This window comes from Leptonychotes weddellii, chromosome 7 (assembly GCF_054177405.1).
Source record: "Leptonychotes weddellii isolate Sample4059 chromosome 7, ASM5417740v2, whole genome shotgun sequence".
Classification (NCBI taxonomy): Eukaryota; Metazoa; Chordata; class Mammalia; order Carnivora; family Phocidae; genus Leptonychotes; species Leptonychotes weddellii.
In genome coordinates, this window is record NC_138375.1 from 94,927,097 (window position 1) to 94,952,260 (window position 25,164).

General features: G+C 38.8%; 1 long non-coding RNA gene across 1 annotated transcript in view; it reads right to left on the reverse strand.

Annotated features, from left to right (window-relative positions):
- LOC145722694 (uncharacterized) overlaps window positions 1-25,164 on the reverse strand; it is a 385,737-nt gene that overhangs the window by 241,775 nt on the left and 118,798 nt on the right. The window contains exon 4 of the long non-coding RNA XR_014147156.1: window positions 2,949-3,077. This is a non-coding gene — a long non-coding RNA (uncharacterized LOC145722694). The remainder of the gene's footprint in view (window positions 1-2,948; window positions 3,078-25,164) is intronic.

The window sequence follows — 25,164 nt, forward strand, 5'->3', positions numbered from 1 at the left end:
ATTCACTGCGGCTGGGCTGAAAGGTCCCTGCCAGCAAATAGTGGTCAATGATAGTGGAAAACAGTACAGCATCTGCAGTGACAAATAGAGGAGTTAAAGACTTTATTTTCTAAGTCAAATCTTTTTGAGCAGGAGAGTAAAAATCTCTGTTATCTGCTAGATCTTTATGGCAGCAGAATATAAGGTGAACTGGACTGAGAAATTCCGGGAGATGAGGAGGTCAGTCAGGATTACTTCAGGGTCCAACCAAGAACTAACAAGTGCCCAGATTAATATCATTACAGGGAGAATGGGAGAGGGCACCCACAAAAACTAATAATAATCATAACAGCTCACATCTTTTGGGTGTTTACTGTGCACCTTGAACTGTTATAAGTAAGTAAACTCATCTAATCCTCACAACAGTGCTTTGAGCTAAGTTCTACTGTTTCAGGTTAAGAGATACAGACACTGAGGCACAGACGGTTAAAAACTGCCTAAGGACACCCATTAAGGAACCTAACCTCTGGTTCCATAACCCTGTTTCTTAACCATTCTGGCACACCGTAGAAGTGAGGGTGACATGGCAGGGTCACTGAGGCATGATGACAGGAAGGAGGAGAAAAGATCAGAGTTGATGCTGAGGCTCCAAGGCTGGCTGCTGGGAAGGTAGAGGAGCAGTTGTCAAAGGATGGAGGAGGAAAGAGGCAGGCATGTTTGAAAGAAAGATAGTGAGTTTAGGGCATGTTGCTTTGTACTGGCTGCCATGAATGAAGGTAAATACCAACAATAACAAATAGAGGCCAGGAATGTGAGTGAGTGTTGGGGCCAAGGATACAGACTCATGAGGGTGAAAGTTGATGCCATGACACTCTCCAAGCAGAGAGTGTGGTGAGGGAAGCCTTCACGCAGGTGCTGAGGGAGCATTTAATTAGAAAAGAAGAGGAACTGAACAGAAGGGGTTCAAATCCAACAATGCCCACAGAGAAAGGGAGTAAGACTGGAGAGCACATGCTATGGAAACTAAAGAAAAAATGGCTCCAACTGGGAACACAAAAAGATGTCAGTGGAATTAGGGAGCATCTAGGAAGGCCCTTTCCAGTGAGTTTGATATTTAATAGGATCCCAAAGAAGCAATGTCATTTCCACAGAAACTTAACCCACGATCAAGGACACAGAGAAAATCTATTTTGTCATTGAATGCAACTCAGGCTAAAGAGGCAAAATGAGCAAATCATTACCAAGATACTCTTTTTTTCAGGGAGCCTATGTTTGTATATGTGAAAAATAAAATAATTAGATAAATAAAATATGTGCTAAGTAAAATAAGCATTCCCAATTTATCTGTGGCATTTGCTCCACTCTTTGGCAATGCATTCTAAATAATCAATTTCATCAACCAAATGGTAATCCCATGACCTCATTGGGCTAGATAAAGCTGTGGACCTCTCAGCTCCACCCGCCACTGCATGTGCTATTGGACCTCACATAAGATATGTGAGAAATTCATTTTTGAATTTAGTCAGGGACAGGAGCCCCCATCCCCAACCCCATTGCCTGATGGCTACTTATGCTATGGGAAGATGTATAGCTTTATGCCAAGTAAACCAAGGGTAACTGTCAATAACTGTCCCCTCCCAAGTTTTCCCTAACAAGCCAAGCTGACTCAGTCTGTCCTCTCAGTTCTCAGCCTCAAGACCTGACTTAAACTAAACCAGTGATTAGAAATGATGTGTCCTCACAGAAGGACAGAGTACAGGACTCTATTTTAAAGGAACATTGAACTACATGGACACTCCAATTTTCCCTAATTCTCAGAAATAACCCTGACATTTGCAAGAATTGGCAGTGACCACCCTGTAACAACCCATCTATATTCCATGTTTATGCTGCTACTGCATCATTTTTTTTATTTCATTGGTTTTTTGTTTGTTTGTGTGTGGTGTCAGTAATGATTCTTATGAACACAATGACATAAGCAACATAAAATGCTGGAAGGAAGGAGAAATGTCAGTGATTAAAAGCCAAAGAGATTCATATTTAGAAAAATGAAATAAATGCCAGTTACAGAATTCCAAAGAATAGGCCTTTGCCTGGGCAGCAGCCCACCTCAGGTTCAATGTCTCTGTCCCCCCACAATGTTCTTCTGCCTGTCTTCTGGCAGAATTCAACTCAGGGAAGAGTATAGCTGTCATTTGATAAAACACATTTAATTTCCAGTGAGGAAAATTAACTGTCTTCACAATACTGCTCTTGATGTAAATATGTTGTATATTTAACTCTAAACCATCTACTAATCTGCTTTAAATTGGCCTAATAATAATTATTGCTTAAAGTTATGGCAGTAAAACAGCCTCTGCTTTTTGAAAAGCTAATTTTGACAGCAGGTGCTTTTTATGCCACTGTAATCTTTCCTAGAAAGATCATTATCACTTAATTATAAATGGCAGCTGCATTTAGGGTATTTTGGTTCACAATGATGATTTGATTGATTATTGGAGTTCCAAATCCACTATGTTAATGAGTCCAGTCTACTGGGATTTCCAAAAAGCGTTATCAAGATTCTCAGTATCAGCACACATTAGTTCACTCTGTCACAAACTGTCAGCCATGAGGTAATGTTTTATATAAAGGACAAAGACAACTATCTTTTCCTTTTTGGTCAAGAAATTTAAAAAATAAGCAAAACATTTGTGTGTGCTCTTTCAAATAATATGTTTCTTCAGCGTCTAACTCAACCATATATGCTTTGAAGAAAACCAATTTAGATGAAGTGTTTTGTTTGAAGGATATTATTATACTTAAAGAAGAATAGGAGTTTTCTAGAATTTAAGGGGGGAAATATGATGGTAATACATCTGAGACTTTCCATATTTTTAAAAAGTAATACCTATCTTCCTAGAAACCCAATTTTGATATTTTTTCCAAACAAATGATAAACATAAAAGTCAGCAGATGTGATTACTTACCCTTGAAACTGATGAAGCTTTAGGTCAATGACTATGTACATATATGTCAATCTACATTTGTTTTCCATCGGAGACAGAGAGAGATGTTGAATACATCAAATGCAGGGACATTTTGTCCTCTTTAGGAGCCTAAACCAATAGAGAAAGAACATATAAAATTGCCTCTGTTCCCAAACTACTCCTTTTCTAACTTCACTGCCTCTGTCCCCCTGCTAATTTCTTAAAGACATGTAGCTGCATGATTTAGGCAAATCCCTAAACTTCTTCAGGCCAACACTGCCTAATCTATAAAATAATGCTGACAATATGACTAGATGTTGTGCAAACCAAATGGTACAACCTATGTTAAGCTCTTAGAAGAGTTACTTTCACATATGAAGCATTTAAATATTATAGGCGATTTTATGTTCATTATTAAAGAACTGTATGTTTTTATTGAGTTTCTTCTTGGTGTCAGGCATTCTTCTGGGTAAAAGAATGAAATATAATCTTCTCTAAGCAGACTACAGTCTATGGCAGCATGGTTTTGCTTGGCCCCTAATCTAAGAATGAATTTTATATTTTCAAAGGGTTGTAAAGAAAAACAAAGAATAATATGCATCAAAGACCTATAGGGCCCTCCAACTTTAAAATATTTATTATCTGGCCCTTTACAGAATAAATTTTCCAAGGGCTGCTCTGGAAGAGTTCTCAGGCTAGTGAGATCAACTAGTGAGTACTACGGTAAGTGCTTCATAAGAAACAGAAATGTTCTGGTGAGGGAACATCAGACTAATAATCTTGCTGAGGACAATGGAGAGAAAGTCACAGAAGGTCTTATAGTAGAAGATATATTTGAACTAGGACATATGTATCGTAGAGTAGGTAAGGTCTGATCAGCCTCAGAAGGGAAAGGAGTATGCACAAAGAAAAAACAAGATCAAAACACTAGGATGGTATGTTCCAGGAACTGTGGTTAATTGAATGTGTTTGCTTATAGGGTGTCTATCTGTGTAGAAGGTAGGGTGAGGAAGGAGAAATTTAATGGCCTACAATGAATGTGGGAAGAGCCATAATATGAAGGGCCTTAGATGTTCTACTATAGGTTAAGAACTTTTATGCGAAAGTAAAAGTTTATCACGAAAGGTTTTTAAGTAGGAGAATAACAAAATCAGATTAGAGATTCAGAACAATAATTCAAGTAATAGTACAAAACCTAAACTATAAAAGAAACTGGCTTTGGGCCAAGATGCAATAAGAGGAACCAGATTTAACCTTCTGCTTAAAATAGCTAAAAAGAACTAGACAAAATACACAGAACAAGGTCTTCAGACATTGGTAAGAAACAGTGCCAGACACTGACTCCTGAAAGAGGGGGTAGAAATGAACTAAGCCTTGATTGCCCAGATTCTTTCATGGAGAGAGATTCTAAGCCTCAGCATAGGAGGGGGGAAAACATAGCACATAATGATGATAAAAATCAATCAAGAGAAACAGACTGAGAAATAACAAAGATTACATAATTGTTAAACAAGTATCTTAAAGGTTATAACTATAATCCAAATGCCCAAATGTCAAAGTAGAGGAAATATGAGCATGTTAAGTAGAGATATAAAAGGTATTTTTAGAACACCTAAGACTCTTAGAGACAAAATATATATATATATATATATATATATATATATATATATATATATACACACACACAATGCCTAAAATGAAAAATAAACTGGATAGGATAACAGAATATTAGACAGTACTGAAAAAAGCATCAATGAACCCAAAAACATAGTAATTGAAACTATCCATAATGACACACACAGAGGAAACCCCTCCTGCCCCCCAAAAAGAAATGAGTATTAGTGGTCTGTGGGATGCATTGAGTCTCTGAAGAAAGAAAAAAGAGGTTGGACAGAAAACAATTATTTAAAAAAATTTTTTTAAGATTTTATTTATTTATTTGACAGAGAGAGACACAGCGAGAGAAGGAACACAAGCAGGGGGAATGGGAGAGGGAGAAGCAGGCTTCCTGCCAAGCAGAGAGCCTGATGGGGGGCTTGATCCCAGGACCCTGGGATCATGACCTGAGCCAAAGGCAGATGCTTAATGACTGAGCCACCCAGGTGCCCCAGAAAACAATTTTGAAGAAATATGGAAAAATATTTCAAAAATGCTTATACACAATAAACCCACAGATTCAAGGACATAAATAAAACACAAGCACAAGAAACATGGATGTAGTGACACCAAGGTTCATCATAATCCAATTGGCTAAAAACTAGTGACAAATAGAAAGTCATAAAAGTGGGGTTGGGGGACACATTACATACAGAGAAACAAGGACATGACAGCAGGATTTTCCTTGGAGATAATGTGAGGTAGAAGGCATTGAGTAACATCTTTGAAAGACTGAAAAAAAAAGACAACTGTCAATAAAGAATTTTATACCCAGGTAAAATATCTTTCCAAAACAAAGATTAAATACAGACTTATTTATAACATATGAAAGCAAAAGAATTCACAGCCAGCAGACCTGTACTAAAAAGTATATTAAAAGTAGGTCCTTCAGGTAGAAGGAAAGTAATACCTTATGGAAATCTGGATTACCAAAAGAATGAAGAGCACTGGAAATTATTTTTTTTTTATTTTTAAAATTTATTTAAAATATAAGTGACTAAGGCAACAAGGGCTTATAACATATATAAAAGTAAAATGCATGAAATCAAGAACAAATTAGACATAGAAGGAGAATTCCCCAACCTGATAAAAGACAGCTATGCAAAACCTACAGCTAACATTATATTTAATATTCAAAGACTGGTATCACAAAAAAGGCAAAAACGTCCTCTCTTACTCCTTGTACTCAACATTGTACTAGAGCTTCTAGTAAAGGTAATAAAGCAAGATAAAGATGCAAAAGGAATCTTAATTGGAAACAAAAAAAGAATTATGGTGAGTGAAATAAGTCAGAAAAAGAATATTCTACTTATATCAAATTCTAGGGAATGCAAACTGATCTATAGCAATAGGAAACGGATGAATGATTATCTGAGAACAGAGTTATGTGGGGGAAGACAGTGAGGGACATATTAAAAGGAGCACATGGAACCTTCTGAGAATGAAGGTTATGTTCATTACTTTTATTGTGGTGATGGTTTGAAAACTCCTCAAACTGTATACTTCAAATATATATGGTTTATTGTCAGTGAGTTATATAGCTCACTAAGTCTGAAAAAAATGATGATGATTAGGATTGAGGTGCAAAGGCAGAGATTTGTCTAGGAGAGAGGAGCAAGAGAAAAGAGGAGAAATAATTGAGACCAGAGTTAGAAAGGTGACGTCAGGGGTGCCTGGGTGGCTCAGTCAGTCAAGCATCCAACTCTTGGTTTCGGCACAGGTCATGATCTCAGGGTCGTGAGATGGAGCCCTGAGTCGGGCTCCATGCTCAGTGAGGAGTCTGCTGGAGATCCTCTCTCTCCCTCTCCCTCTGACCCTCCCTGCCACTCTCTCTCTCAATTAAATAAATCTTAAAAAAAAAAAAAGTGACTTTAGGAATGAAGAAAATAATAAATACAAGGTTTCCTTCTGTGGTTGAATGAACAAATTTGCAGTGGGGTATATGGTGTGACTATCAACAGCATTAAGGAATGGAGGAGAAGTGTCTGACTGAAGGGGAAAGAGAATGATTTGAGTTCTAAACATGTCCTATGGGACATCTAATTACAAAGTGAAGAAACAGTTGCATATATAGTGTTTAATTTCAGGACAGAGATCTTGGTTGCAGATCCAGATTTTGGAATCCTAAGCAATATGGTAGAAAACTGAGGCAAGGGGAGCGGGTGCAAATGCCTAGGGGAAGTCCTTAGATCAAGAAAGAAAAAGAGGAAGTGGAGCCATGAGAATTATCAGTACTAAGGAATGGACAGTAGGCTTTGTTCTCTAAGAGTCTCCATCTTTTTATCATCTCATACTCTACTTTCAATTTTCCATTCAGGGCAGATAAAAATAAACCAGCACAATCCCCAGCAACCAGAGATTCACTTCTCTCCAAGAACTGACATTTATAATTTCAACTCCATCTTGGATCAAATCAAGAACTATTTCATCAGGTTCTCAAGTATATTTACACACTTTGTATTTATACAAAATACATACCTAACTCTTTTCAGGGTACACATCATCCCTACATTTTGCTGTGCTTGGTAAGAGACAGTAGAGAACTGGGACAGACAGGAATGCAAGGAAGACTGGAACAAGTCTTGGAAGATCAAGCTCCTTCATCCTGGTAAATGTATTTCTATTTCCCATGACAGTGTACTGTAATGAGTTTTTAATCAATATAAAAAAATCATTATGCTTAATTCTCCTTAAGATAACAGAAAAAGGGAGCCTGGGTGGCTCAGTCGACTGAGCAACTGCCCTTGGCTCAGGTCATGATCCTGGAGTCCCAGGATCAAGTCCCATGTTGGGCTCCCCGCTCAACGAGGAGTCTGTTTCTCCCTCTGATCCTCCCCCCCTTATGCTCTTTCTCTCTCAGATAAATAAATAAAATCTTAAAAAAAATTTTTAACAGAAAAAGAACTTTCTACTCTAAATTCCTCTGTGCTTACCAAGAAAAAACAAGGGGGAGGGAGGTCCAACTGAAAACTGTCCTTTAATGACCAAGCAGACAGAGATGCTCTGCCTTTAAGTGAAATACTACACCCAAGGCTACCACTACTCCCTTCCTTGTTCATCCCAGCCCGTTGCTCTATGTGCTTAGAGAAAATAAAACTGTTCACATAAGCACTGTCTCTAATGACAAAAATCTTTTTTGATTTCTAAAAAAAAAAAAAAAAAAAAATCCAAAGAGTCAAAGCGTCTTTATCATTTGTTCAGTTTAAATAATTCAAACCTCTCAGCCCCAGAAACTTCAAAAACTAGTGGAATACAAAATAAGGAGCTATGGAAGAAAGATTCTTTCCTGGATATCCTTACAAGCCAACGAGTATCTAGACAGTATTTTGACTTGGCAGAGAAAAAGATCACAGTCAGACAAGGCTACCTCTTGCTCTCTGACATTTAACTTGATCTTTTATTTTTTTTCCCCCACCTTCCATATGTAGACCAAATTCACTCATGAAATTCTAACTAATCAAGCTAACTTCCCTGCCGATTTAAAGATGGACCAGGTAGTACATAACACTTGAAGTTTTGTTTTTGTTTCTGTATGCTTGAGTCACACGAAGGACTGCAAACTATACCTTCTCTCTGGCCAACTCAGAAATTCAAGTGTTTCCAGTGCGAATATAAGCAGAGATAACAACAGTAAACCTTCAGTTCAATGGAACAGGCAAAGAATTCTAAATTTCACTACACAGATATATAGATAGGGCCCCCCTGAGAACTTCCTTCCACAGGAAGATAAATTAGTGGTTCTCAAGGAATTCCTTTTGTGATTGTTCCTACTGGTCTTATAGTGGCTGTTGACTATAATTTTGCAGGTCACAGACAGGACACATGGCATTATAAAACCATCATCCTCATAAAAGGATGTGTTAGTTGCTAACACAAGCAGATACTAACATCATTTACTTTGTTTTTAATCATCTGAGATATACTGCATCCAAGAAAAACAATTTAACTAATTATCTGGGGAGCAAAGGTAGAACTAAAGAGCAAAATAAGGGCAATTAGAGCAGAGAGTCCAAACCTGAATGCAGAAGGCTAAGTTAATCTCTAGTCTCTTGACTAGAACATGCCAAGGTCTTAACATATTCACCAAATCTATTATTCAAGCAGGCTTTTTTGAGTTTTGAAAGTTTTAACAGCTTTCTTTCATTGCCTCTGCCACCAAGTTTTCTTTCTCATGTGTCCTCTTCCCTCACTTCTAGCTTTCACCTATTTCAAAAGAGTTAACAGTACTTGGACCTCCTACACAATGATCCTCAAAGAGACTGTGCACCTAGTTTAGTTAAAAATACAGTATGAGAGGGAGAGAATATATCTAGAATAACTGGCATTTTAAAAATAGCAACATGTAGGGGCACCTGGGTGGCTCAGTCGTTAAGCATCTGCCTTCGGCTCAGGTCATGATCCCAGGGTCCTGGGATCGAGCCCCGCATCGGGCTCCCGGCTCGGCGAGAAGCCTGCTTCTCCCTCTCCCACTCCCCCTGCTTGTGTTCCCTCTCTCGCTGTCTCTCTAAGAAATAAATAAAATCTTTAAAAAAAAAATAGCAACATGTAATCCAAAAGAATGGAATTACTCAAATGAGGCAGCCCCCTGAGGAAATACATGACAATAACCCATAAAAAGTAATTAAAACATTCCTGGTATAGTCCAAAGTAACCAGAAGAATTTAATTACAAACTTCATGGTTACATTATGAAGACTTACACCAAGGCTAGAAGCAAGAAGTGCTGAAGCCTAGAAAGACTTAATCACAGAGCATCATTACATCTCTCTCAGGGAACCACTGACCTCTTCTCTCACAGAAGCATTGGTCACTGTTTCTGAAGAGCAGTCACACCAACTTTTTCAAATACCCTGTGAAGCTCACAAGTGACACTGAGGGGGAAGAGCAAAGATGTCATAACCGGATCTTCTGTGAGAATAGTTAATAGGAACATCCATTTCTAGAATAGTCAGCAGTCATCACAACACCAGAGTATACAAGCAAAAAGCACACTCTGTCTGGTGCTATGAGTAAGGTGGGCAACTTCTAACACAATGGTATTTAAGATTCTCCATCAGACCTCATTTGCCCTAGAATAACCTCCTACCAACTTAGAGCTGCTTAAGATTGAGTCATTAGAAACTAGAGTAGATTAAACAATAAAGAGTGATATTATTTCCAGAAAGTTTCTTTTGCAATATAGGCACTAATTAGGAGCAGATAAGGTAGGTCTTATCCTACTATTTCAGATCATCATGATTCTGAGGATGCTTATAGCTACAAATAAAAAACAACAACAACAGCAACAAAAACACAGATTCAATTAGAAACTAGAAAACAGAGTTTTCAATCAATTAGAAAATTTATGATCTCACATATAGGAATTTATGATCTCACATATAGGGAAACTCTAAACACACACTGTGGTAGAATAAGAAATATATTTGGTCTCTGTCCCTGATTCCTGGCACAAAGCTCCTAAAACACTTGGTGTTTCCTGAGTGATAGGGGCATCTTTTGTTACTCATTATCAGCCCTGTTCTATCACACTTGGGTTTATGCTAATGAGGTGACTTAGGGTAAGGTCCCCAAACAGCTTCATGATGGGCTGGTCACCAGAAAGACTAAGTCACTAGAGTACTGGAACTTTCAGTCCTACCCACAAATCTCCAGAACAGGATAAGGGGATAGAGATCAAGCTCTTAAAAAACGCCTGAACAATGAAAACTCTTGAACAACCCCTCCTCCTATACCTTGACCTACGTATCTCTTCCATTTGTGTGTTCTAAAACTGACCCTTTATAATAAACCTGTAATAGTAAGTAAAGTGCTTTCCTGAGTTCTTAGTGCAGAAGGTCATCAAAAAATGTGACCACTGATTGACCCATGAGTTGGACTCAGGTACTTGGAGGCTCCGCATCCCCTCCACTGTCTTTGGAATGTGGGTTCCACTTGCCTTCCTGCTTCTAGAGGCTGCTCCAAGGACAGGGCCTTGAGATGGTAATGTGGTATTGAAGTCACCTATACATGACTAGACCCAGTTAAGACCTCTTTACAAACTTCTAAGATTTGGTAGGCGGGTGCGGGGATCCATTCATCTTGCTGCCACCCAAGACATGAGTCATATGCCAGTTCCTTTTACTTATTAAAATTGATACCTACAAACCTGGAGTAGCCTGCCTCTTTCTTAGGTCTCTCCTGTCCCCTGTATACAGGGGTCAGTTTCAGATTACACCAAGGAAGTTCCTGAGAGGGTTGTGACCCAACTGTTCTGTTACCCAATCCAGCAAATTACTGAACCTGACAAGGGGATTGTGAGAATTCCCTGACTTATAACCACGTGGGCAGAAGTACTGGTGGTCTGAGACTTGCAACTGGCATCTAAAGTGGAAGCAATTTTATGGGACAGAGTCCCTGATCTGTGGAGTCTGTGTTAATTCCCAGGGGTTAGCATCTGAATTAAACTGAATTGTAGAACACCCAGTTGATATCTACAGAGTCAGAGAATTGATTGTGTGAGGAAAATCCCCCACGTATTTGGTGTCACAAGTATTGTGAGTAGAAAGATTATAATACATACCAAGGTAGGTTCCAGTTCAGGGCTTGGCAAATACAACCTACAAACCAAATCTGGTCTCTTGTTGTTTTGGTTCTTTTTTTTTTTTTATAAATAAAGTTTTATTGGAACATAGCCTTGGCCATTCATGTATGTATTGTCTATGGCCACTTTTGTGCAGCAACAGGAGAGATGAGTACTTATAACACAGACCACAGGCCACAAAGCCTAAAATATTTGTTATCTGGCCCTTTACATAAAAAGGTCACTGACCTCTACTCTACCTCTACCTTCTTATAATTCTCTAAGCTCTGCCCTCTTCCATGCATTGACTCTATGCTCAAACTGCCTACTCCCAGTCAAAAGGTAGATATTCCAAGTATATTCAAGTATGGCAAAGTCCTCAGGCAGAAAAAAAAAATGTATTTTTCTTGTATCTTTTGTAAGAACAAAGGAAGCTTTTCTTTTTTTCTAGCTTTTACCTAGAAGACCACAGAATACTTTTATTCATGTAGCATTGCCCTAAATCATATCACAAGCCAGTGCTAGAACCAATCACTGGCAAGCAAACTGAAACCACCGATCAGAATCCACTCTCTGGGAGGGAGGATGGGTTAGCCCCTCCTGAAATGCATGGCCATGTGGAAGACGGTAGGTGTCTAAACCAAATCAGGACTCTCTGGGCACAGAAGATGACAAGAAGAATGACAGTTGGCTACTACTAAAGGGATGAGTTAGAGGAAAGGTAGAGGAAGTGAGTTTGACCTGGATAACCACAGGGGAAAATACTAACAATAATGATACAGGAGGATATGAAGAAGATTCCAGAGAGGAACTAGTGAGGGAAGACATGCCATCCATACTGAGGTTTTCTACAACTAGCCCTGCCATGATCCAAAACAATAAATGCCTCATCATTCACATGGTTCTACTATAAAAAAAATTTGAGTTATCTACTCCCTTGAAGAAGGCAAGAAGAGAACCAACAATGCAGTTCTCCTATGGAAAACTCTCTGAAGTAATTCTCTGACCATTTGTGCTTAACAACTACAAGTCACTTACATATGATGCAAGCCTTCAATGCAGACCCAAATGACTTCTAAAAACCATGGTTACAAAAGGGTTTATACAGTATCCTTTTCAACCATCACTAATCAATAAGTACTTGTATGCAATGTGTTAAAACATAAAATTGTAATAGCATAAATAATTAAGATGTACAGCTCATGTGTTTCCCTTCACAGGAAGACTTCAAAATCTCAATATGAGAAAATAGTTTTTATATATTTTCTATGTATATCTCCTCTCTGATACATGAGAGTACATGACAAATGATTTAAGTAAAGGCAATTCTGGACAGACTAAAATATATTCTTTCAGTTCGATAATTTTATGGGTTCCGACCCTTAATGACATGTATATTTGAAACCACCCATTCAGCACCACACATTGTTGTATATTAATAGTTTCACTATAATTGTATGTCCCCACCCCCGTAAGGTAAGTACTTTGTTTCCTCTTGATAACCCCTGCCCATAATAGGTGTTCACCATAAACTCAATAAAGAACTCTACATTTTTAGCAATCCAGTTTTAAAATGATTCGTGTTCCAAAATTTTATTTGTAAACTTGAACTTGAACGTCGAGTCAATTTTTCCCCATTAAAAGAAATGTTAAAGATAGTAGTTAGGTCTTTAGTCCATGAGAGATTCTTGAACAAATATACAGCAAACATAGTTTACCTTTACAATGAAAGGCAGTAGAAAACCATACTAATAGAAAGCTGCAATGATCACTCTAGAAGTTTGCGATTTCAGGGACACCTGGGTGGCTCAGTCGGTTAAGCGTGTGCCTTCAGCTCAGGTCATGATCCCAGGTCCTGGGATCAAGCCCCTCATCGAGCTCCCTGCTCAGCAGGAAGTTTGCTTCTCCCTTTCCCTCTGCCTGTTGCTCCCCCTGTTTGTGCATGCGCTAAAAAATAAATAAATAATCTTAAAAAAAAAAAAAGACGTTTGTGATTTCAGATCATAAAGAGTGCCCTTGGAAAGTAAAAGCATTCGGTAGTCATGGCAAGGAGTTCCTCCAAAAGTGAAAAGCGCTGCAACTAGAGAACACAGATTCTAACCCCAAATGCCACCCTACTGCAAAATCAACAGCATCCAAAAAATTCCTTATCTGGCTTTTTGAGTTTCAACACATGCTGAAAAATCAAACCAGCCCACAAGCAGTCTTAACCTAAAGAATAGTGATACCAGTTCAAATAAAATAATATTTTCATTTTCTGGGGCACCTGAGTGGCTCAGTCATTAAGCGTCTGCCTTCGGCTCAGGTCATGATCCCAGGGTCCTGGGATCGAGCCCCACATCGGGCTCCCTGCTCCGTGGGAAGCCTGCTTCTCCCTCTCCCATTCCCCCTGCTTGTGTTCCCTCTCTCGCTCTGTCTCTGTCAAATAAATAAATAAAATCTTAAAAAAAATTTTTTTTTCATTTTCTTTGACTCATTTGCAAAGAAAAACTTTACATGCCAGTGGCACTGGAGAAAGGGAAAGACAGCATGGGGTGGGGAGCATGAAGCAACATGAGCAACACTGTATGATTTACCAATTGATGAGGACAATGTTTCTCAAGATATTGGTATACCCTTTAAATTTGTCAAGTACAGGTACCTGAGTTTACAGTGGTTTTAGGCCTTTTTCCTAAAGTTTTTTGTTAAGAGGAATCCCTCCTCAACTTAGCATCAAGTCGCTAACCAACCAGTTTTTCTCTTCTCTTTGCTCAGATACCTATGACAGATACAGAAATGGTTTTAACAGTCCATCCTGTCTCTCTGTTTAGTAACTCATAACCAGTCCTTAGAGTAAAATTCAAATCATCATGCTTGCCTGCTCCCTGCAGCTTGTTCTATAATTAGCATAATTAGTCAAAGGTGGCTAAATGGGGAAATCATATCATTTGCTTCCCAGGAACATGCCCTGGGATGCCTCGCCAGTGTTTTTCATTAATGAAGAGAGGAAAGATTGTGTAAACCTTGTTCCTCAACTGAACTCAAAGCAGAGTTAATTTCCAATATCCAAAATTAACAAAATTACTACCTCGGTGATATTTTGTCTAAGTTCACATTCTTCATAATCACCAGATTTGGGGCAATAAACAAAGTGGTGATTACTTGAAGCATAAAGGATAGATTGTTTTGTAAAATTGATGCCTGCTCCCAAAGAATCAAGTAATAACACAGAATTTTAAAAAACCATTGCAATCTTCCAAATTACCATAGATGTTTGGTAGGCAACTTTCTAGACGTCTTTTTAAGAATATGGTTAAATAAAAGATGAGTAGATATATTTATGGATAGACTGGGATCATTTTATTAAAATAGATCCATAGTATATATTCTATTTTTGCACAAAAAACTTGAATTTAATTTTACTTGAATTCAGCAGAATAAAATAAAGTGAAATTAAAGAAATAGCTAGAGTTTAGACAGATCCTTCCAATCTTAAAAATATAATATATAAAACCTTTAAGAAATAAGAACAATTTTAACTTGAGGCAATATCCACTGATGCTCTATAATGTATTAACTTAACATATCCTCCCATTTAACCCTCCTGCACATTCCTTTTGTTAGTTATATCATTTTATATGCACAATACCTATAGTATTTAGATTCAGTTCTATCATCAAAGTCCTCATAGTGGTTTCAAGTTTTAAACTTAAAAGGACTCCAAGATGAATATCACTTCTTTTACAACATCTTTTCCATGTATTCTCTATTTTGATTCACCTCTTGGTTGGCCAGATTTCATAGTATAGTAGATTATTCAAGAAGAACTCTATTTCCTTGAAGTATTTCATGTTGAGAATGTCAGTCTGTTGCCTTTACACCTGAGAGACAATTTGGGATGGTACACAGCTTTTTCCTCATATTTATTACCCTTAAGCTTTCTAGACAATATTCAGATGTCTTATATTATCTATTGTTGCTGTGGGAAAGGTAGTAGGGGTTGATATACCAAGAAAACATGACCATGAATATGTCCTACAATTTAAATACATTTAATACAGAAGATTAACATTCTGATTGTTGCAAGAGGTCAGCTACAGGATTTTATTTATTAAAGAGAATAGAAGGATAAGCAATGTTTCTTTTGCAGGCCTACCTTCACCAAGTTATGCTTTCAATTGTATAAAAATATTTGTTTAGGGCCAACTATGCTACGGAGGTGCTACAGGTGATGAGAATCTGTCAATTCCAAAGTTATTTTCTTACCTGTATAATAATATCTATGACATAATTAAAGTGAATGAGATAAAGCATAAACTAGTTAGCACAAACCAATTAACTCAACTGGTCAATAGATTATGTACATATGTGTACAATGGTTTGGTGGTAAATGTTTAATAACTATCTAGGGAAAAGCATGCCTCATTGTGATATTTACTAATTTCCATAGGGTAAATACTCTGACCATGGCCAACTGCAAGCTACCAACATATTTTCACTAACTGGGGAACTCGTAAGAGATGGGCACAATCAGAGCCCCATTGTGCTTATCTGCACGTTAAGAAAAGAGAAAACCAAAGATAGAATGAGAGAGAAACTTCAGGGCTTTAAGTTTCCAAGGGAGCATGATATGAAACAGCTGATGTCTCAAACACATACAGGATGAGATAAGTCCTAATAGTGAAAAAGAAAGGTATTAATAAGAGATTATAACAGGGAGACATGGTTAGAAGAAGTTCTTGATGATGTGACTTTTAGGCTGATTATTAAAGAATGAGAGCATATTGCCAGGAAGACTTGGGGGAATGTATTCCAGGAATTGGAATCCAAGACCCATGAGATGGGGAAAGCATGTTTTTGTTTTTTTTTTTTTAAGATTTTATTTATTTATTTGAGAGAGAGAATGAGATAGAAAGAGCATGAGAGGGGGGAGGGGCAGAGGGAGAAGCAGACTCCCCGCTGAGCAGGGAGCCCGATGCGGGACTTGATCCCAGGACTCCGGGATCATGACCTGAGCCGAAGGCAGTCGCTTAACCAACTGAGCCACCCAGGCGCCCGGGGAAAGCATGTTTTAAGAACTAAGAAAAGGATTTTTCTCTGGTATTTATGTGGGAATCTGATCAAGAGCCTGGAGCCACAGGGGTACATGGGACAGCCAGGGCCTTCACACCTGCTCATAGGCCAGAATCTGGCCCTGACTCCTGTCACTGGCCTGCACTGCTTGGCTTACCTGCACCTAGCTCCTCCAGCTGTGCACCTGCACCCTACTGGCCCAATTCTCAGCACCAGGCTTCACTACTGTGAAACATCCATGGTGAGACTTTGCAGCCATAGGACTACACTCCAACAGGTGGGGCCCCTGCAGCTGCCAGTGCACCTGCAATTGGCTCTAGCCCTTGCTGCTGGCCCTGGCCCTCACCACTAACTATATGTCTGCAACTGGCCCCTGCCATAGCACAGGCACCTGCTTTCCCTCTGGGATAAAGAACAAGAGAAAGGTGCCCACTCTCACCACTCCTTTTCAACATAGTACTAAAAGTCCTAGCCAAAGCAGTTAGACAAGAAAAAGAAATAAAAGGAACCCAATGGGAGAAGAAGATGTTTGCTGATGACATGACCTTGTGTACAGAAAATTCTAAACTCCACAAAAAAAAATTGTTAGAATAAATGAATTCAGGGAAGTTTCAGGATACAAAATAAACAAAAAAAATCTGTTTTCTGGCTATAGTCTAACAATGATCTATCTAAAAAAGAAATTTAAAAATGAAATTTGAATAGCATCAGAAACAATAAAATACTTATTTACATTTAACAAAGGAAATTAATGATCTATACAATGAAAACTGTAAGACACTGAAGGAAACTGAAGACAAAAATATGGAAAGATACTCTGTGTGAACGAATCAGAGTTAATATGGTTCAGTTGTCCACAGTACCCAAGGCCCTCTACAGATGCAATGTAATCCCTATCAAATTTCCAATCTCATTTTTCAAAGAAATAGGTAAACAATTCTAAAATTCATATGGAACCATGAAAGACCCCAAGTAGCCAAAGGAGTCTTAAGGAGGCATCACATTTCTTGATTTCAAACTCTACTACAAAGCTTCAACATGGTACTGGCATAAAAACAGATACATAGACCAATGGAACAGAATTGAGAGCCCAGAAATACACCCACACATATATGGTCAACTAGTACATGACAAGGGAGCCAAGAATACTCAGTGGGGTAAGGATAAACTGTTCAATAAATGGGGATGGGAAAACCTGATACTCACATGCAAAAGAATGAAAATGAACCTCTATTTTATACCACTCACCAAAACTAACTAAAAATAAATTAAGACTTAAACATAAGACATGAAACCATAAAACTCCTAGAAGAAAACATAAGGAAGAAGCTCAATCTTGACAATGATTTTTTGGATATGACACAGAAACACAAGCAATAAAGGCAAACATCAACAAGTGGGACTACATAAAACTAGAAAGCTTCTGCACAGCAAACAGAATAATCAATGAAATGAAAAGGCAACTTGGGGAAAGGAGAAGATACATGCAAACCAAATATCTGATAAGGGGTTAATATCCAAAATCTGTAAGGAACTCATACAACTGGAATGGCAAAAAATAAAAATCTTGATTTTAAGAATGGGCAAAGAACTTGAATAGACACTTTTCCAAAAAAAGACATAAAAATGGCCAACAAGTACATGAAAAGGTGCTCAATATTACTAAACATCAGGGAAATGCAAATCAAAACCACAATGATGTATTACCACACACCTGTTAGAATGTCTATTATCAAAAACACAAGACAAATGGCTGTTGTTATTTGCTATTAAATAAAATGATTTTTTTTTTTTAATATTAACAAATGCTGATGAAGCTGTGGAGAAGAGGGAAACCTAGCACTCTGCTGGTGGGAATGGGAACTGGCACAGCCACTACGGAAAACAGTACAGAACTTCCTCAAAAAATTAAAAACAGGACTACCATCTGATCGGCAATCCTACTTTGGGGTATATATCTGAAGGAAATGAAATTGCTGCCTCAAAGAGATATCCACACCCCCACGTTCGTGCAGCATTATTCGCAATAGCCAAGACATGGAAATAACCTAAGTGTCCATAGACAGAAGAATAAAGAAAATGTGATATACATACACACACACACACGTGCACACACATAGAGGAATATTATTCATCCGAAGGAAATCTTACTATTTGCATCAAAATGAATGGAGGATATTATGCTAAGTAAAATAAATCTGAGAAACAAATACTGTCTGATCGCATTTATATGTAAAATCTTAAAATATCAAACTCATAGAAACAATACATTGATAGTTACAAGGGGCTGGGGAATATAGGAGATGTTGGTCATAGAATACAAACTTGCAGTTATAAAACATATAAATTCCAGGGACCTAACGTATAGCATGATGACCATAGTTAACGACGCTGTATTGTATACTTGAAAGCTGCTGTGAGAACAGACCTTAACAACAAAAAGTGGTAATTATGTGATGTGAAGGATGTGTTAACTAACTTTATTGTCATAATTATTTCACAATATATGTTTATCAAATCATCGCACTGTTCACCTTGAACTTACACAATGTTATACGTCAATTTTATCTCAGTAAAGTGAGGGGAGGGAGGGGAGGGGCGGATTTAGCAACAACAAAAAAGAGTAACTAAGAACCTATCCTGAACCAGTAAGAAAGAAGCACAACATACCACCAGGGAAGCAGGAAGCAGGCAGGAGCCAGATCTCACAGTGCCTTGCACACCAGCCATGTCGAAGACCTTGTGTTTTATCCTAAGTGCAATAAGAAGCCATTGGAAGATTCAAATAAGGGAGTAAAAGGCTATTTGAAGTGTTAAGAGTCATTCTGGATACAGAGGACAAGGGTATGAGAGTTGAAGAGCTGGTATGAAGATGAGGAACAACTAGGAAGCTCAAGGCAGGAAGCTGTGAAAGCACTTTCAGGACAAGTAGGATTTTGAGTTGATCCAGGGTGAGGAAGGCAAAGAGGGAGAGACAGACAGAGACTTAAAATACACTATGAGAAAGAGTCACCAAAATGTGGGGAGTGAAGCAGAGGCAGAAGCCACAAATGACTTTCAATTATTGGCTCACACATGTAGGCTTTTTTTTTTTTTTAATTTCAACTTTATTTGGCCAATGTGTTCAATTCCAATATTGTGGTAGAAATGCTGAAGAACAGCCTGCACGTGTTTCAGCTCAAGCACCCTTGGCCATTTCCCAGCCTGGAAATGGAGGGTTCTGGTTCTGCCTGCCACAGGCCTCAGGTGGCGCTGGAAGTCACAGAGCACTGGGGAGCCTGGCTCAGGGAGGAAGGCGAGCTGCCCGGGTCTGTCCTGGGCTAGCCAACACCCACCGCCCCCTCCAGTTGTACAAGACCCCCCATGACAGAGACGCAGAGTCTCCATTTAAGCCAACAACGTGAGACCCATGCTCTGTCACGGCGACACCAGCATGAGGTGAGAGGGACCCGCCAAGCCCGGCCGAGCCCCACCCCATGCAGGGGACAGGAGTCTCCAGGGAGGCCCGGCTACAGTGGAACAGACAACCTGACGTCCAAAAATATCTCAAGATCCCACAAATGGAATTTTTTAAAATGACAGTATAAACCTAACAGGAAGGACTTCACCTGCATGAGATTCCAAGAGATTTTAACGAGCACTTTGGACAGAGGTACCATGTACTGATAGGGGAAAACTGGGAAGAACACCTGTAGAGAAAAGAGTGAGATGTCAATGGTACATCTACGTGAATTTTAGAACACCCTTTCATATATGTGGTTCTGGTCTTCATATGAGCTTGGGGCTGAAATTTTGGGTTTGTCTCTGTACAGCTAGGATTTAAACCATGACATAGATGAAAATGCTTAGAGGGAAAGCATCAGGTAAGGCCAGAAAAGGGTCCAAGACTAAGCCCTGTAGTTCCAACAAGTACTGGGTGGTAAAACAAGGAGATACCTTGTTTTAGGTATCTTTAGACCAGAGAAAGAGAAAGAGCTATCAGAGGAGAAGGAAGGATTCCAAAGAACATGGTCTCATGAAAATCAAGAGATAAAATTTTTCAAAGAGAAGGAACAGTTAACCACTGAGAGGTCACATAAGATGGATAACATGTCCATTGGATTTAGCAATTTGGGAAGTCATTGGTAACTTTACTGAAAATTGTTCCTGGGAAGGGATTGGGGTACAATCCAGGCGTCAGTGGCTTGGACAGAGAATCATTCTACCACATGATTCCTCTGTTTTTAAACGTAAAATCAGGTCACTAAGACGGTCTGGATTTCTTGAAGATTTGCTCAATTACATGACTCAAAGGGCCATGTGTGATACCCACCATGAAGACAAAGGAATTCACTTTCTTGGAGCAAGCTACAGTTCAATGAGGATTCAGACATCCTGCAGAGAAGAGGCAATTAAAATTTCCACAGAGTGCAAAAATAATGAATCATCTTTGGAGATGTAGGTCCAGTAGCATTCTCAGGGCTCCTTTCACAATGGGTGATACGTGCCTCCACGAGTTGGATAGAGAAAAGAAGTCAGTTAAGAAATATGACCGCATTGCCTTCCCTTTCCCAGTCAAGCAGCCCTAGAAAACATTGGATCTAAGAGAGTGGAAGAAAGGTACAGGGGTTCTTGTTTGTTGGTTTTGTGATAATGATGATGGATTTTGTTGTTTTGTTATGGTTGCCATTATTTGCTGTTAGATAAAATGTTTTAAAACTAAGTCCATCTATAACTGTGGCATGGGAAAAATGTACTGTTTTCAATCCAAAGCACTGGTGTCATATTTCTAGGCAAACATTTTAAAAGATACATGTGCTATGTTCCCAAGTTCTTCACATCAAAAAGAGAAAGGTTAAATAAATTATGATTCTTTCCTCAGAGTAAATGATTTGCATCCTACTATGACTAAGAACTACTATTGATTTACTTCAGGCATTCCTGCTCCAGTTTCTTTAAAAGACCATTTGGCAAACTGGATTATTTTTTCCTGAATTTAAATATTTGCCTAAAATAATTATTTCATGAATCTATTTTTTCTCTTTCCAGGAGAATGTACGATTGTAAATTTAAAATCTTTAATTTTAACTAACTTGAAAAACTAAGAAAAAGATGTTCTTACTCAATTTAAATAAGTATTTTTCAAATAATAATGTGTATTGGAACCCTAAATTACACATTTTCCCACACCGTGCTGCACATGTAATGAATCTTCTTATAGTACCATTATCATGGATATTTAGAGCTGAGAAACTTACAAGTTGAAAGAAATCTTAGCGATCCTCCTAGTCAACTAACAATCACAGAAAATAAACATATCTGCATAACATTACTTCCAGAAGTCTGCACAATGTTGAGTTTCAAATTTCTAACCAGAGACATATGGCAAATATCAGAAATGACCTTTTGCTCTTTGAAAAAAACAGAATTTGAATGCTGCACTGTGAAAATGTCTGTTCTGGGGATACAAGAGCTCTAAGGTAGAGTCCCATCCTTAATGTACATATTAACCAGACGGGAAATGAGACAAGGGAGGTGAGTGGGGGCAAAAGGGGAGATGAGTCGAACAGTCTTTGCTCTAATTTGGGCATGAGGAGAATGGGGTCAATATCTGGGGTGCTGGTGGTGGGACACAAAAATGACATGAGGGGAAGGATGTAGAATGGAAGTGTCAATGGCATGGGGCCCCGAATGACTGCCATGTATGCCAGGGATGGGTGGGGAAGGAAAACAAAGGCGGATGGAAGTTTTCAGCTGTGGTGAGACTGGGGGCACATGAAGGAAACAGGGAAACCCAGAGTGGGGCTTCAAAGAAAAAGGAGCCTGATTTTAGATGCACTCAGGTGGAATATGGCTCAGACCACCAAGTCATCAGTAAGAGGGAAATGAAACTTGAGCATAGGAGAAAAGTCAAGACCAGAGAAAGAGATACTTAAGTCCTCTACTTAAATGTGATACTTACATCGAGGATGGATAAGCAGTGTGAGGGCAGGAATCGAGAGGAAAGAGAACAAAAGTTTCCTTCTGATGCACCTGAGGAAACCCATGACTTTAATGGGCAGCAAATGGAAGTCAACTGGACATAAAAGTTCCCTCATCAAAGAAGTACAGGCTCAGGCGCCTGGGTGGCTGCCTTCGGCTCAGGTCATGATCCCAGGGTCCTGGGATCGAGTCCCGCATCGGGCTCCCTGCTCCGCGGGGAGCCTGCTTCTCCCTCTCCCTCTGCCTGCCTCTCTGTCTACTTGTGCTCTCTATCTCTCTGTCAAATAAATAAATAAATAAATAAATCTTTAAAAAAAAAAAAAGAAGTATAGGCTCATTTATTCTTCTCAATACAGATAAAAATGTTTAAAGGCTATCATTCTATATTAAAAAGCAGCTGCAAAAACCGACTCTACAAGTAGAACTTTAAAAATGAAGGGGACAAGGGCACCTGGTGGCTCACTCAGTTAAGCGTCTGCCTTAGGCTCAGGTCATGATTCCGGAATCCCAGGATCAAGTCCCACGTCAGGCTCCCTGTTCAGTGGGAGGTTCTGCTTCTCCCTCTGCCCCTCACCCTGCTCTCATGCTCTCTCTCTCACTCTCTCTCTCTCAAATAAATAAAATCTTAAAAATAAATAAATTAAATTGAAATGAAGGAGACAAAATGAAAATAAGAGACACAAGAGGAACCAACTGCAAAATGAAATTTGAAAGTAATATCAGGGTAAGTGTAAATTTCAAAAAAAAAAAAAACAACTAAAGTATTTTTGAAACAAGTGAGTAAAAACGGGTTTTTTTTAAGTTTTTACCATCTTTTATAGGTTTTCTATTATTCAGAAGATAGGTGCTGAACCCAAATATGAGACTCTCCATGCCAATCATTTTCCTGTCCTAGAAATATTAGTTTTTCCATTTAAGAAAACATTGAAGAGATTCTAAAATTAATTCCATATTTAAAAGGCTTACTAAATGGTGTGTTTTGGGGTATGTGTGTATGTGTATAAAATGCTTTAACCCCTTGAGACTGTTTGGTCAGCAACAGGAAAGACCCAGAATCTTTCATAGGGTAACTTCCCATGTAGCTCACAGCGGGAAAAGAGGGAAGAATGGAAGTGGAAGACAGAACAAAAGGCAAGCCAAGGGTGAGCCAGAGCTGACCCGCACCCCCTCCCACACACCCCCCTTAAGGTGGGGTATGTACAACATTCCTCAGGCCCTTGTTACTGCCTAAGAACAAAGGCACCAGAGAAACAAATGGTCGACTGATAAAAGATCACAGTCATGCAGGACATGAAATTCCTCTACAGTTTGTAACTGTCTTAATGATGTACAAGAAAAACACAGTCTTAATCTTCAGACCTCCAGGAACCTATAGACTCAATTTCCTAGAGCCTTAACATCACCTTCACCTCCAAAGGACAGAAAACCCTAAGTAATCAGTCACTCCCTCCAATCACAATGCAGCTCACTCTGTCCATGGGTCCTGTCCCTGCACTATAATAAAAACACCTTTTTGCACCATGAAACAGAATTCTTTCTTGACCACTGTGCTCAAAGATCCCTCATAGAAGCCATAGCCCTTCTTCCCATCCATTTCCCTATCCTAAATTAGGTTTACTTTATCTTCAGGACTTTATCTACAATTAAAAGAACTTGAAATATATATAAATATATTTGTCAGGAATTATGAGTCTTTTTTTTTTCTAAAATGAAAACAAAACACCTACCAGTTGTTAACTGCTCTTCTGATTTCAAAAACCCCAAAATGTGATATGGCAAAACAAAGGTAAAATGCTTACTAAAATGGGACATTAAAAAGTAGAATGCATATATAATTTAAGTACAGCTGACAACCCTGGGTTAATTCCTGAGGAGATAGGGTATATGCTCACAATGCCAGACAGAGTTCATTGGACATTTCTTTCCCATTACCCTTCTCAGTTCAAGAAAGGTCAAGGGCCCCATCTGGCAGATGAGCCAGGGCCTTCTGGAGCAGGCAAGTCTAAGAAGCTGGGAGAAAGGAGCCCTGGAGAAAACCCAACACAGTTTGGAAGGAAGCAGGGCAGATATAAAAATGAAAAAGAATTCTTCCTAGATGGTTGAAATTTTTAGCATGTGCTGGCTGAGCCAAAGCACCCTCAGTCCCCTTCTTCAGCACTGGCCCATTCTGGCTGCCTGCCATTGCTGCTGAGTTAGAGATATGCAGTCCCATGAGGGATTCTGTCATCTACCCCTTGCGGGTCATTCATCTTGGTTAACTCCCATTCACACGGTATTAATACATCAGGAAGCAGAGCTAGCAATAAATATTTCAGGGCACCCAAATATTTATCTTGACATGGGTGTCATTTATCTTGACAAAGAGCAAAAGCTGTATCTCTAACAATCTACATTATTGAGCTTATCAATGTGCAAATGCACCACTCAGAGTGGTTCTCCCAAACTTTAATCCTAGACCTTCTATTCTAGCTCTGCTCTCCCCTTCTCTCACACTCATACACACACACACACACACATATGTCTGTACGTATCCATGTACATATGTATGTGTTTGCTACCAGCCTACATGTGTGTCTCCTGTACTAGAATGTGAGTTCTGGAATACAGATATTATTGTCTGTGGTGTTCCCTGCTATATCTCCAAAACCTACAACAGTGCCTGCCATACAGAAGCACTAATAAATATTTGTGAAATGAATGTAAGGATTATGCTAATTTTTATTTAGTACCATCAAAACAGTTTGCTTATTTTAGGTAATTAGGCTGTATATGGGGGTTAATGGTCACAAACTAATGCTCTATGAGCTCCAGGGAGCTTTAGTCTTACCAATGAATGCTTATTCATTTGAAGATACGTGTTACTCTTGCTAAGTAACTGTCGAATACATCATTATCTCAGAACTCAAAATGTATAACAAACCTGTGGATATTTGGAGAAGGTTCTGGACAAAGTGATTATATAAATAAGTTTGTGAGGCATTTAGTTCCA